At 36.6% G+C, this 12991-nt stretch overlaps 1 long non-coding RNA gene across 10 annotated transcripts in view; it reads right to left on the reverse strand.

Moving 5' to 3' along the window:
* Positions 1–1542: 1542 nt before the first annotated feature.
* The window catches only part of LOC135288513 (uncharacterized), a 36050-nt gene continuing 24601 nt past the window's right edge, over positions 1543–12991 (reverse strand). For 9 of the 10 annotated variants that reach the window (XR_010351596.1, XR_010351585.1, XR_010351586.1 and 6 more), the window contains one exon: positions 1543–2453. This is a non-coding gene — a long non-coding RNA (uncharacterized LOC135288513). Of the gene's footprint in view, positions 2454–4330; positions 4406–12991 lie in introns of those variants that run through there. The other variant, XR_010351589.1, reaches the window with a different exon arrangement.

Below are 12991 nucleotides of genomic sequence, written 5' to 3' on the forward strand. Positions count from 1 at the left end.
TATGCATTTAATCTTTCAAGTACTTTTTGAAAGCTCCCCTTTATCCATTAAGTCCTTCTTTTGCAAATATTCCTTGTGCAGTGATATCAGTGATCCATGACTATGCTGCAAAATAGACTTCCAATGAAGAAAAAAAAGATCTTCATATGCTGGAATTTATGCACTTCTAATTAAACTTTTTAAAATTTTTATAACTTTCAAGAATGAGGCCACATTTTAATCAAGGAAGTGCATGCCGAAATTTGTACCAGCTAGAAGCATTCTTAAGTATATCAATAACACTGCCTTTGATGCTGTCTTCAAAAAAGCCATATGACCAATCCTGAATTGCACAAAGCCATAGAAGATACATTTTTGAGACTTATATTGAAATCATCTATACTCCCTATGATGGGTTGACCTTAGGAGGAAACCAGATGTGCGCCAAGGTGCTCTATAATATCCCCTTCTCAGCTGAATATGGAAGGGAAATTAAGATGGAAAAAAAAACCCAAACCTTAGTTTAGGATAAGGAAATTTACTAGAACAAAAATGAAAGATGGCATATGCATAAGCAAAGAAAAAGAGATGAAAAGTTTTACTCTCCACTTCCCATCAGCAAGCTACATCTGGCCGCCCCCAGGGAAGCAGGGCTCCTGCACGCATAGCAATTGCTCTGGAAGGCAAATATTGTAAATAGTGAATGCCCTCACTTCCTTCTCCTTCCCTTAGCTTTTACATGTTGAAAAATTTTGAGTCATGTTTTCTTTTATACTCAAAGTACTAAAGTGGTTCATGTTTAAATGAACATGCTCAAGGTGTTTAATTAAATGAAGAAAACAGTTATTGGGCTTGAGAAGTTCTTTTGCCATATACCTACTATTATTAGAATCCCCAATAACACAGAAAAGGGTAGTAACAACTGGGTCTTATTTTAAAATTTCCTTGAAAGTTTCTTTCCATTGAAAGCATGTTTTTTGTCATAGTCATCCTGAAAGTGTAAGATTTGAATTATTACTACTAGATATCAATCATACAATAAAGTTGAGTTTGCATATGAAAATATATACTCAATACTTCAAAGAAGGGATATAAAATTGTATTTAGAGATCTTTTAGAGTGGCAAAAATCATAGCAAATATACTAGAGGTCAATGGTGACACCTTAACCACAGGGCAAAAAATTAAAAAGAACACAAAGTAAATTTAGGAAAAGACTAAATTTTAGGTTGCCCATTTATAAAATGTCCGAAGAAAATATTCCCACTCCATAGCTGGGATTCCTACATCACGTTGATAACTATCATTGATAATGAAGAAGCAATCACTTGTGACCTACTTCAGCAGTGAAATGAAACATTATAATAACTTATTTAATATATTTATAAAAGTCACAGAAAAGACAGAATGAGCCACCAGGTTTTAAAAGACATAGAATTAAAGGGAATAGTCAAGGCTCTTAAGGCCATGCAGGCTTAGACAGGTAAGAGAAATGGGCCAACAGGAATCTCATGAACTCCAAGATCAAATGCCAGGTGCTGCCCCTGAGCAGGAAGCACTGGTGCAAAGGCACAGGGTGATGTCTGCCTGCTTTCCTGGGAGCATGGCTGAGGGAAGGGACCTGGAAGCCTTGGCAGACAAGGGTGTGTGTAAGCCCACAGTGAGGGCTGCTGAGTATCCAGTGGCACTCTGGAAACCATCCGTTAGTGCACAGCTAGAACACCAAGAAAAAGGATTACCCCCTCACTTCAGCACTTCTGAGAGTACATCTGGATACTATGCCCAGCTGGCAAGGACTGACTAACTGGACTGGGTTCAGCAGCTGGTTTCCAAGCACCTTATAGCTGAAGCACTTGGTGTGTGAGGAGTGGCTGAGGTTCTAGGACATGATCAGCTCGGCTTACAAGAAAATATGAGCAGCTTTTATTACCTAGGAGGGCTTACTGACAAAATGCAGTCAGACTTTTTATGAAGAGGGATAAGTTGTAGGATCAAATAAACAGTAAGGAGATATGCAAAACTGAATAATAAATTTTCTTACCGGTTTCACAGTAGTTTTAAGACAGCAAAACTTAAATAAAAATTTCTGACATATTACCTTGAATTTTTGCATGCACACATTGATTTTTTTTTCCTTAAAAAAGTTGGTATTCTCCCCAAATTATTAACAGTTTTTCACAGAAAAAACAGTAGTACTAGAAAGCAGAAGGATGACACAAGGCATAAAAACCTTATTCAGTGATTCAAGAAGCAGAAGTAGGCAGTTATTCTCTTCACTTTTCATCATGCAATCAGTAGTACTCTTCAGTTTTTCTTACTTCCAAATTTCCATGTTAACTTTAAGCTTGCTCTTCCAGATGCTGATATTGCTTTCCTCCTCAATTTATCTGTCTCATCCTTTACTCTCAGAAAGTCTTTTATTCCACCATATCAAATCAACCGATGGTTACCGATGCGTCAACCAGCTTTCTCCCTCTATTTCACAGATAAAATCGAGACAGTCAGAAAGGAATTACTGTGATGCAACGATAGAAAAGACATTTTGCTGTCTTGATTTGATACCAAAGCCCTCTGCACTTTTTTTTTTTGGAAGACCAAGTAGTGCATTTTAGAAACAGATTTTTTATTTCATAAGCATATTTTTCAAAGGCAGTCAGAAGGCACTGCATTGTTTCATGAAGGTTAGAACTTCAAACCACTGTTTATTAGTGTTATTTTCTCTGGCAGCTTTTTAAAAATATTAGTTTAAATGATGCATTAATATCTTAATATAAAAAGTGTTTTGAAAGTAGCTCAAAAGTTTTCATATTTTGTAGCATGAACATGGTCCTGCTTTATAGCCATATAGCCATACAGCCTATATCTATATTAAGAACAGAATAGTACAGAAGGTAAACTGATTATAACAAAATACTTGTGGAAAGTAGATTCCATCATTTTGGTTATAACCGTCACAAAAACTTTGAGTATTCAACCCACTATTTAAGTAGGAACAGCAGACAAGAAAAGCTAGCTATTTTGTTAAATGCTATTAACATTAGTCAACAAAAGCAACTAAAGCTTTTGGACAAGCTTCAGAAGGACAAGCTTCAGAATTGATAATGAGATATTAACATGCATATTTTTAAATTCTCAGCCCAAAATAATTAGGTACCTTAATTTTTTTTATAAGTACAAATCTACTTTTGATTTAAATACATTTACTCTCAAATGATGCCATTTTTAACTAAAAGAAAAATACAGTGAATTTTGAAGTTCCTTTAGAGCTTCCTGCAGAATTCAGGTTTCTGAAGAGCCTTTGTGAACACATCAAAATTTCGTTTACAGCAATCATAAGAAATGTTGAGAAGCACTATACGTTCTGTACTAGCATGTCAAGAAGATGTTTTGTCACAGTCACTGCCATCACTCAACATGAAGCACTAATGCTTATTTAAAATGACAGTGCTCGGGAATTTGTATGAGTTCTCAGCATTGCTAATGACAGATAAAACCCAGAAGTATTTCATGCACACACTGAATAATGTGACAAAGACATACTAATGAAGAGGCAGATGAATATAAAAGAATCCTTTTTAATCCAGCTGAATTTGATGCAGAACTAATGGACAAAACAGACCTGATAATTTTAAAAAGATTTTGTTTCCATTCATTTATTAAGCTGTGACACTGAACAATAAAGTATTTGACTAAGGAAGGCCTAAGTTAAGGTTTCATTTGTACTTAAATGGCATGCCAAAAATAGCAGTGCTAGAAAAAAATTTGTTCTCTGTGTTCTCCCACATTCATCCTCTTGTCATCTCCCCATGTCTTCTGGTGAATGTTTCAGAACATTTATCATTCTAAACCACACATCACTGAAACTCTCCTGTGAGTGTGTGACATGGGCTAAGTGACAGCCCTGGTGAGCAGTGATCCTCTTTTATGAGGGACAGCACAACAGGAGTGGTCTGGCTGGGACCAGCCAGGGAGAAGCATTTCCACCAGACTACAAAGTCTGTGAGTCTACAAAGACTCACAGAAGCTGTAGCAATCTATTATACTTGGCAAAAAATCCAAAATTATTTCTGGAAAGTTCTGAAATAGACCTTGAAAGTGCAGGGATATGTGTGTAAAAACAGCGAAAAGAGGGAAGAAGAAATGACAAGATGTCCATTCCAACCTTTTCTAAAAATTTATTAAAAACGTAGTTTGCAACTTCAGATGGATTTTAAAGGTTTCTATATTTAAAAAGTATTTGTATCATGTGTTAGTGTCCAGTTGCCAGTGGCTGCACTGGGGGGTCTGCCAAGGTGGTCCCTGTGTGGAAAAGCTGGGGCTAAATCCCCAGCAGGGATGTCCCTTGGCCTTGGGGGGGCAGGTATCTGCTCTGTGGCCTCTGGAGGACCCCAGGCTGGAGCAGGTGGCTGTTCCCTGAACAATGCATCCTGAGGAAAGACCCAAACAGTTAATCTGTGTGTACCTAACAGCATGTTTCTATATTATTATTTCTCTTAATGAGCCAAATAGCATATTCCTGCATATTTTTTATAAAATTTTCTGTGGGAGTTTGTAAAGATGACCATGACACTCCAATAAACTTATATTAAGACATTTTACTCAGGTTCTCATGTGAAAAGATAAAAAAAATTGAACCTCTAAGGATTACCCTCTTCTATCCCCCAAGGGCTTAACTATCTACCTGAGTACATTCAGTACTCAGAAAACCATGAGAGACAGCTATCTTTTATCCCAGTACCTAAAGACAATCCCCCCTCCCTCGAGATATTGAAGGAATTTCAAACGTTTCTCTTCAACCTTTCATTTTGAAGCACTACATCTAATTATTCTGTTACAGAACAGCTTTGGCTACTTTGCTGTTTTCCACAGTCATGGCATTTTGATTCAAGTTTATCTCACCTCCTAGATTTCAATAGTAACATCAAAGGAAAGCAAGCAAATTTTACATTTGCATATGGGACAGTGAGATTTCAGAGAACAGCTGGCTATACTCACCAGTAAATGGATTGTACTCATTTGCAGATGCAAATATTTCTATTTGAGTATGAAGCTCAAACTCACAATTTATTCAGAAAAACTAGGTTAGCTACAGAAACTCTTACTGAACTCTAAATTTTAAGTGAAGGTCTCACAAAATGAGCTTAATGCACAGTATTCTTTTTCCCTTGGGTTTGTATGCTTGTTTTACTACAGTGTACATAGAAATAAGAAAATTTAAGAACATGCCATAAAAAGCAGACAATTTACCTTCTAAATTAATTATAAGAGCATCTGAGAACTTTACTTGTTTTCCGTTAAAAGAAACAAATAGAAAAAATTTTCTTCCCTACAAGTTCCATTAAGGTGTTAAAAAGTTAACAAGGATCAGAAGATACTACTGAATTATCAACTATAGTGTAATCAAATGATTCCTAAGTCTGAAAATACCTGAAGGAAAAAGAGTTGAAATACTAGTGTATGAAAGAGCAAAAATTTAGAGGGATTTGTTTCTGTGGCATGAAAATAAAGCTCCTGGATGCATATCTGTTACAAATTCAAGGTTGAATAAAGAACAGCTGCATCAAAAAGAACAAGTCCCTACAGGTACAGATTCTTCAGAGATTGCAGAGGCACTAGTACAGAATGCCATCAAAGGGGAAAGAGTGCCGTAAGACACCTGATTATGCAAATTATTATTTTCCTAATATCTAGAAAAGAAATGCAGTTATTTCACTTCAGTACAAATGAAATCAGGAACATCATATGAAGACTTGTGAATAAATAGCACAACATACCTAATTATGATAGTGATGAAATTAGTTAAGATGGCATTGAAGACATAAGGTAGACATGTAGTCTTACTACAGGTGTGTATTCATACCACTTAAAGGCCTGGACAACTAATGATAAAATATAAGCACAAACTTTGCAACGTACAGCCCAATTCATCATTTAGTGTGATTTTCTGGTTTTAAGTCAATAATTTCTATGCAATTTATTTTCAAATAATTTGAAGACTTCAAGTAATATTATCCAGAAATACCCAATAGAATGAAACTGAATAGCCCAGAAATCTCTATTTTTAGATCTTTGCAGAAGTACAAACAAATAGTACACGCAGTTCTTATCTTACTGGCTACTATTTGGAAAGTCCCGTATGTTTTCCATCACATAAGAAAAATGTTGATAAAATCTATTTATCTTCTATGATCCAATTTGTCTGAGTTTGATTTTTTTTTCCTTTTTTTAGTATTGCACAGACTGGCTATTGTTCTTCCAAAGGTAGAAGCCAAGTTTAGTGATCCTTAGCAGAAATAAAATGAAGACTAAGTGCAGGCCACAGTATTTATCTTTGCTCCCACACTTCTTCATATTTCTTGTCTGAGTTCAGGGCAAAGAAAATCAATCAGGTCTGTCAGCTCACTGCTCTCTGATGTAATGTTCAGTAAATACTTAATAGTGACTTTCTGTCTTGAGTCCCAACTACCTTCTCAGTTAAACATTGTGTACTCCTGAAGCAGATTAAACATGATATATCTGACATTTTCTTCTGTATTAGGTTTATGTGGCAAGGTTTTGACAGTGAAGAGGGCTGCAGGGGTGACTTCTATGAGAGGAGGACAGCTAAAGCTGAGCTAATCAGGAATGGTAGTAACACTTTTTCATTTTTTCCCCAAGAAAAATATTTTTAAGGAAGAGTAAAAAATTCTGTACAGCTGCTACAAAAGAAGAGTGAGAAAAACATGACAGAAACAGCTGGGTAGATTCTGAGGTGAGTGGAGAAGGATGGGGAGAAGAAAGTCCACTCAGGGGAGCAGGAATTCCTCTGCAGCTCTCAGAGAATATGACAGTGTTGAGCTGTCCCTTGAAGGCCCATGTCAAAGAACACATCTGCCCTGTGTTCCGTGTGAGGGACACCACGTGGAGCAGGGAAACAGTGTGAGGAGGAAAGAGTGATGGGGACAAAGTGTTAAGAACTGACCACAACCTCCTATCCTTCCCTGTATTATCTGGGAATGGGGAGAAGGTAGGATAAGTAGGAATGCAGTTGAGTCTGGGAAGAACGAAGATGGGAAAAGGTGTTTTTGGTTGTGTTTTTGTTTCTCACAACTCTATTAACTGGCAATAAATTAAATTAATTCCCCAAGCTGAATCTTTTTAACCGAAAACACTAATCTCCCTGTCCTTCTGAGAGTGCATGAACTTGCTCACCATATTTTCTCTTCCTGTTGAGGAGGAAGCATTAAAAGAGCAGGTTGGTGGGCATTTGGCAGGCAGCCAAGATTAACCCACCACAGTTTTGTTTGAACCAAGGCATAGAAATATGTATAACCGGTGGCAGTCCATAAGCTTTTGTTAACACTGTAATGCCACTAAGTATAAACAGCAGGCAACCACAAAAACAAATAGGGACTTGTGGGATAGTTGTGCAAACAAGGTGCAGGAAAGCATGCATATACTAAAATCTGCAAGATCAGAACCAAGGATGAGTGAAAAGATATGTGCTAAAATATTCTGCAGAGGGTTGTCTGGGGCAGCCAGAATGAACCTGCAGAGCAGAGGAGGAAAATGACTGACAAATTATTCCAGAATGAGTATTGCTTCAAAAATATTAAGATGAGCTATGTTAGAAGCAGATAGATTCCCCCTACTTTTCTCTGTAGGAAACTGAAGAACATTAACTAATAAAACTGGAAAGGTGGGGAATAAAGTAATAGCCCACAGCAGTTGCCTCATTGAGAGCTCTCAAGCCTCATTAACTTTATCTCCACAGCTAAACCCACCAATGACCACAGCCATCAGAGTTAACTTTATGGCAACAACTCCCAGAAGGAGTGTGCTCTTATATCACTGTAGACAAAGTCTTAAAGGACTAATTGTGTTCTATATGGAATGGCAATTATGGATACTGTATAGGAACTAATTATTAGCAGTATGTATTATTAATTAATGACAGTCTATTTTTGTTTGAAACTCTCCTGAATTGTCAGTCTTTTAAACAATCTAAAGGCAGTGATCCTTGATATGTATATAGAAAGGCACACATTCAGTTGCAAAAACTACAAAAATCCCAGATTACCTATTTCTGAGAATTTAACAGAAAGTTGGTTTGTTAAATGTTGCATTACACATCTCAAAGAGTCAAACATTTTGGTACACATAGAATAAATAATTCTTCTGAGAAGATACTCTAAAGTAGAATAACAAGGCTTACTTTTTCCTGTACCCCCAAAAAATCAGAAATCAAGCCAACAACAAAAAACAAAAAATATTAAACCCTCAGAAAACCTCAAAACAACAATGAAACACACCACATTGGTTGTTGCAGCAATAGCCACAACCAGTTACTGATCTACAGGTTTCAGCATGGGATCTAGCTGCTGCTATGAAGTCTATAGTGTTGGGAAAATATCCATGTTTTTGTCTGGTATCTCTCTAATTAACTGCTTGTGTTTTGGTGATGTAGCTCCTTGGTTCCCAAGACAGGCTGATAGGCATATAATGAATTTTTTCTAGAGTGTCAGATATAGTTACAAAGGACCTGAAAAGCAAAGCAGATGCGTAATACTATCGTGTAATACAGCAAACATGCTACAAGGAATACAATATATCCTTTCTCTTAACATTAAATATGCAGTGTATACTCTAGTTCTGACAAGCAAATCTCATTGAAGCTTTAGAACATGTCATATAGGGAAAAAAATCATACTCTATTGAAATTCATTTAGTTGAGAGCACAAGGAGGTCTCTTCTGTAGGGAACAGGATGTGCATCTCATATTGCTGAATATTTCCATCCAAGTTTTTCAATTGCAGCCCCTCTTTATAATTAGTCAGGGTCTAATACCATTTTAGGATTTTTACTGGAGCTGTACCACAGATCCTGCTGCAGTAGATGAATGGTCTACTTGTCAGAGACATACTAATGAAAAAAAAAAAAAACACCTCTACTTTATCCTTTTGAGCACTACCTCATTCTCAGATGGGAATTTTAAATCACTCTCTTCCAGCCTAGATTAGGTTATATAAAGGACAGGTAACATGTCAGTACTTGCTAAACAGAGTCTAAAAGTCAGTGGTTTTGGCTGGGGTGGTGTTAATCTCATTCACAATGGCTGATGGAGGCTGTGTTTTGGATTTGTGCTGAACACAGGGTTGATAATACAGAGGTGTTTTTTTTACTGCTCAGCAGGGCTCACACAGAGCCAAGGCCTTTCCTGCTTTCTCTACTGCTCTGCTGGTGAGGAAGCTGGGGGTGCCTGGGAAGGTGGGAGAAGAGACAGCTGGGACTGGTGACCCAAACTGACCAAAAGGATATTGGTCAGATATTGGGTAAAGGATCATGTATTCTGCTCAGTATATAAAGTGTGGGGAAGAAGCAGGAAAGGGGGAACCATTGGAATGATGGTGTTTGTCTTCCCAAATCAACATTACATGTCATGGTACCCTGCTCTCCGGGAGACAGCTGAACATCTGCCTGCCCACCGGACACAGTGAATTAACTCCTTGTTTTGCTTTGCTTGTGTGTATGTTTGGGGTTTTTTGCCTCTTAAACTGTTTTTACCTCCACCCAGGAGTTCTCTAGCTTTTACCCTTCTGATTCTCTCCCAGTTCTACTGGAGGTGGAGTGAGCAAGCAGCTGCTTGGGGCTTGGCTACACTGCAGGCTGGGGTTAAACCATGACAAGTCAGGCTTTCTTTTGCAGAAGAGCAAGCTAGCCCTTAGATAAGGTAAAAATGTAAAAATGTCTTCCATTGTTAAACATTACCAAGGTATCTGGGTACAGAAATGCCAAAGTGGCTTTATTTAAGTAAATAGAGGACCAATATTTTTGCGGTAGTGATAGAATCACAGATCATGCCATATTATTGAACTAATTGGTCAGTATTTATGGGAATCCTAGCTAAACTTGAAATACAACAAAATGCTGAAATATTTAGGATATAATTTTATGCAAGTTATCTGTACTTCCATTCAGTAAATCAGTATACATTCTTGAAACAGCAAAGACTAGGAAGTACTGATGTATTTTGTTCTTATATGCAGCAGTTCTTATGCTTCTTCCTCATCTGCCATCGACCATCTAATCAGAGATTAAGCTGATTAGCCCACCAGTTTTCCAAGTGTCTTTACTGATCCCAGGGTGCCTAATATTTCTTTTACAGCAAAGTCTGATGTCTCAGCTGGCAGTCTGTGTAAGTTAAGCACAAACTAGTTACTAGCTGATGAGCACAAAGGTGATGGTGGTGCCAGAAAGAAAGGGTGAAACAATAAGTAAAACTGAACAAACACTGACTAAAAGGTAAGGGAAAAAGTTAAAAAAAACCTAGGTAGGGTACCTAACATGAAACTGCCTGGAGTCTGATAGATGCAGAAGTTGGCCCTTAACTTGGAAGCACAATCACTGTCTACTTGTTAGAGTATGAAGAATATAACCAAAGTCTTTTCAGCCATAGAAGATGAAGAAATAAAACAGTACTATATTTCTGTATGGTTTTGTCCTCATTACTAAAAATAATGGGGAATTACACCTTAAAATAACCTAACATTAGAATTTCCAAATCTCTGAACCACTGATGAACTCCATTAGATGTACTCTAAAGCTAGAATTTCACACCATACCCTACCAGCCCCCAAGTATTTGAAATGAAGTATCATTGTCACAGATAAGACTGGAAAATATTTTTTTGAGGATAGCTTTACCCTATTTTGTGTTATAGTTTTCTTGTTTCAGCCTACTTATTACTCCTTTCTTTAGCATTGTTTGGGGGAATATAGGAAAAATTACATTTCCTATATAATTTTGTTATTATTATATTTAACATCCAATAAATAAAATTACTGTATTTTCCTGCACTGGAAGTTCCATTAATTCTCAAGAAAAATGCTCTTATGCCTTGCCTTCCAAAATGAAATGCATGTTTCTACAAATTGTTTGGCTTATTGATTAGTTAAGTACAAGTTTAGTACAAGTAACAGGCATAGTTAGAATACACACATCTTCACTGCACCTACTGATTGAACATATTCCTTCATATACTGTATTCTCTGCAGGAGTTAGTGATCAGTTATTTATTCAAATACTATCAGAGTTGCAGTAAAACACTTCATTTAATGCAATGCTTTACTGTCATTCCAGACTCATGTCCTACACTGCATGTTTTCCTTATATGTGTTCCTTTATAATTTATATTTCTTTCTTCATGCATTTGGGCCCTGTGTGAAGTTTCAGAGACTATGAATCCTCCTACTTTATCTCTTAGCAGAGGTGTGAAACATTTATGCTAGATGCATCTGCTACTTTGATCCAATATCTCCAGAATACTGGGATCCAGAGCAATACTAGATAAACTATGATTTCAGCTTGTATTAAAACATACAATTTTGTTTATGAAGCTTTAGAATACTCAAGGATGAATGATATAGATGACTGCTATAACTAAAAATATAAAAATAACAAGCTGAGTTTACTCTGAAATTTCATTCAGCTTATAGCAACATCAAACAGCATCAGAACACTCATCAAAATAGAATTTATATCCTAAATATACCAAGTGTCTGCTAAAACAAAAGAAAGTAAACACAGTTGGCCTGACAAGTCAGAAAACTAAGAGAGTCAGAAAAATAACAGATCAGATTTTGCCACCAAAACCCAGCACCCAAGAAGTGTGATCTTATGGTAAAGGAAAGGATATGCTGTTAACTAATTTCAAATGTATTACGTTCAGCAAACCAGTTTACTGATCCAATTCTTTTTTAATTTAAAAAAAAAGGGGGTGAGAAATATAAAATGCTAAGAATTGTTATGAGGAAGACTATCTGACAGAAACCAGATCTGAATTTCCAGGACAGCACAGTGGCAAATTTCTGCCAACTCTAACAGCATGATTGCAGGTAACAAGCAGAAAGCCACTTGTGATCCACACCTGGAACATATTAATACTGGAGGGTCATAGAGAAAGCAAGCCCAGCAACTGAAATAGTAACAAAAAAGAAGCTTATGCTGAGCTTGAAGAATTTTGAAATACTTTGGATTCAGAGCACACAGCCCACTCTCTTACAGAGAATGCTTGGGAGGGGTCCTTAGAGCATAAAAAGGTAATGGCTGGCAGAATGATTACTTGATGAGGTGAGTACATCCATGGATGTGCTAAAAAAAAAGCCCCTGTAATGTAATACAAATTAGGACAACACTAGATCACTGTTATTTTCTTGTGGGAAGGATCCTAGTTGCCTGTGGGTACACATCCAAGGCATGAAATTAACTAAATTAGAAAACAAGAGAGCAATATATATATTTTTAATGACAGAAAACAATGTAAATAGACTCAAGTATTTGCCTTCCAGTTCAGAGATGATAGGCTGCAAAAGACATCTAAGGATTCGGAAAACCCTGACCAAAAATGTTGCAAAAGAACAGGAAAAAAAATATCAAGCACATGAGTATTCCTGTGGTTTGCTAAATTGCCTCTAAAGATGTGATTTTTTAAATTGTTATTTAGGCAAGAAGGGATTTATTTAAATGGTCTTAGGAAATAATATATTAAATCTCAATAGTTTCAAGCTAAGAACTAATCTCTAAACTTCTGAACTAGTGGAGTTCTGTCATTAAATGATTCATTGGTGTCTACTAAAAGACAAGTTACTCAAATCCATTTTTTAAAATTTCCTAACTTGGCCATTATATGCAAATTACTTATATTAATCCAGAGAACAGGACCACTTCCATCTTTCTTCAAGCCTATGACACATGTTGGAAGGATTTCCATTCTGGATGATTGGGAGCATGCATTATTGTCTATGAGCTATAAAAAACCCCCAGGATATTTGTTGCCGTTGTTGTTTGTTTGTGTAGTGAAGGCTGGCACCTCAGTATGAATATGTATAAGTACTGCTGTACTCCATATTTAGACTATATTATAAGATAAAATGGAAAACAGGTGAAGAAAGATAGAAACCAAGCACAGAAAAACTGGAGTTTGCAGTGTGTATTAAAAATTTGAGTTCAAAGGTTCTACACAGTGGTGAATTTTC

The sequence above is a fragment of the Passer domesticus genome, chromosome 1 (assembly GCF_036417665.1).
Source record: "Passer domesticus isolate bPasDom1 chromosome 1, bPasDom1.hap1, whole genome shotgun sequence".
NCBI classification, from domain to species: Eukaryota; Metazoa; Chordata; class Aves; order Passeriformes; family Passeridae; genus Passer; species Passer domesticus.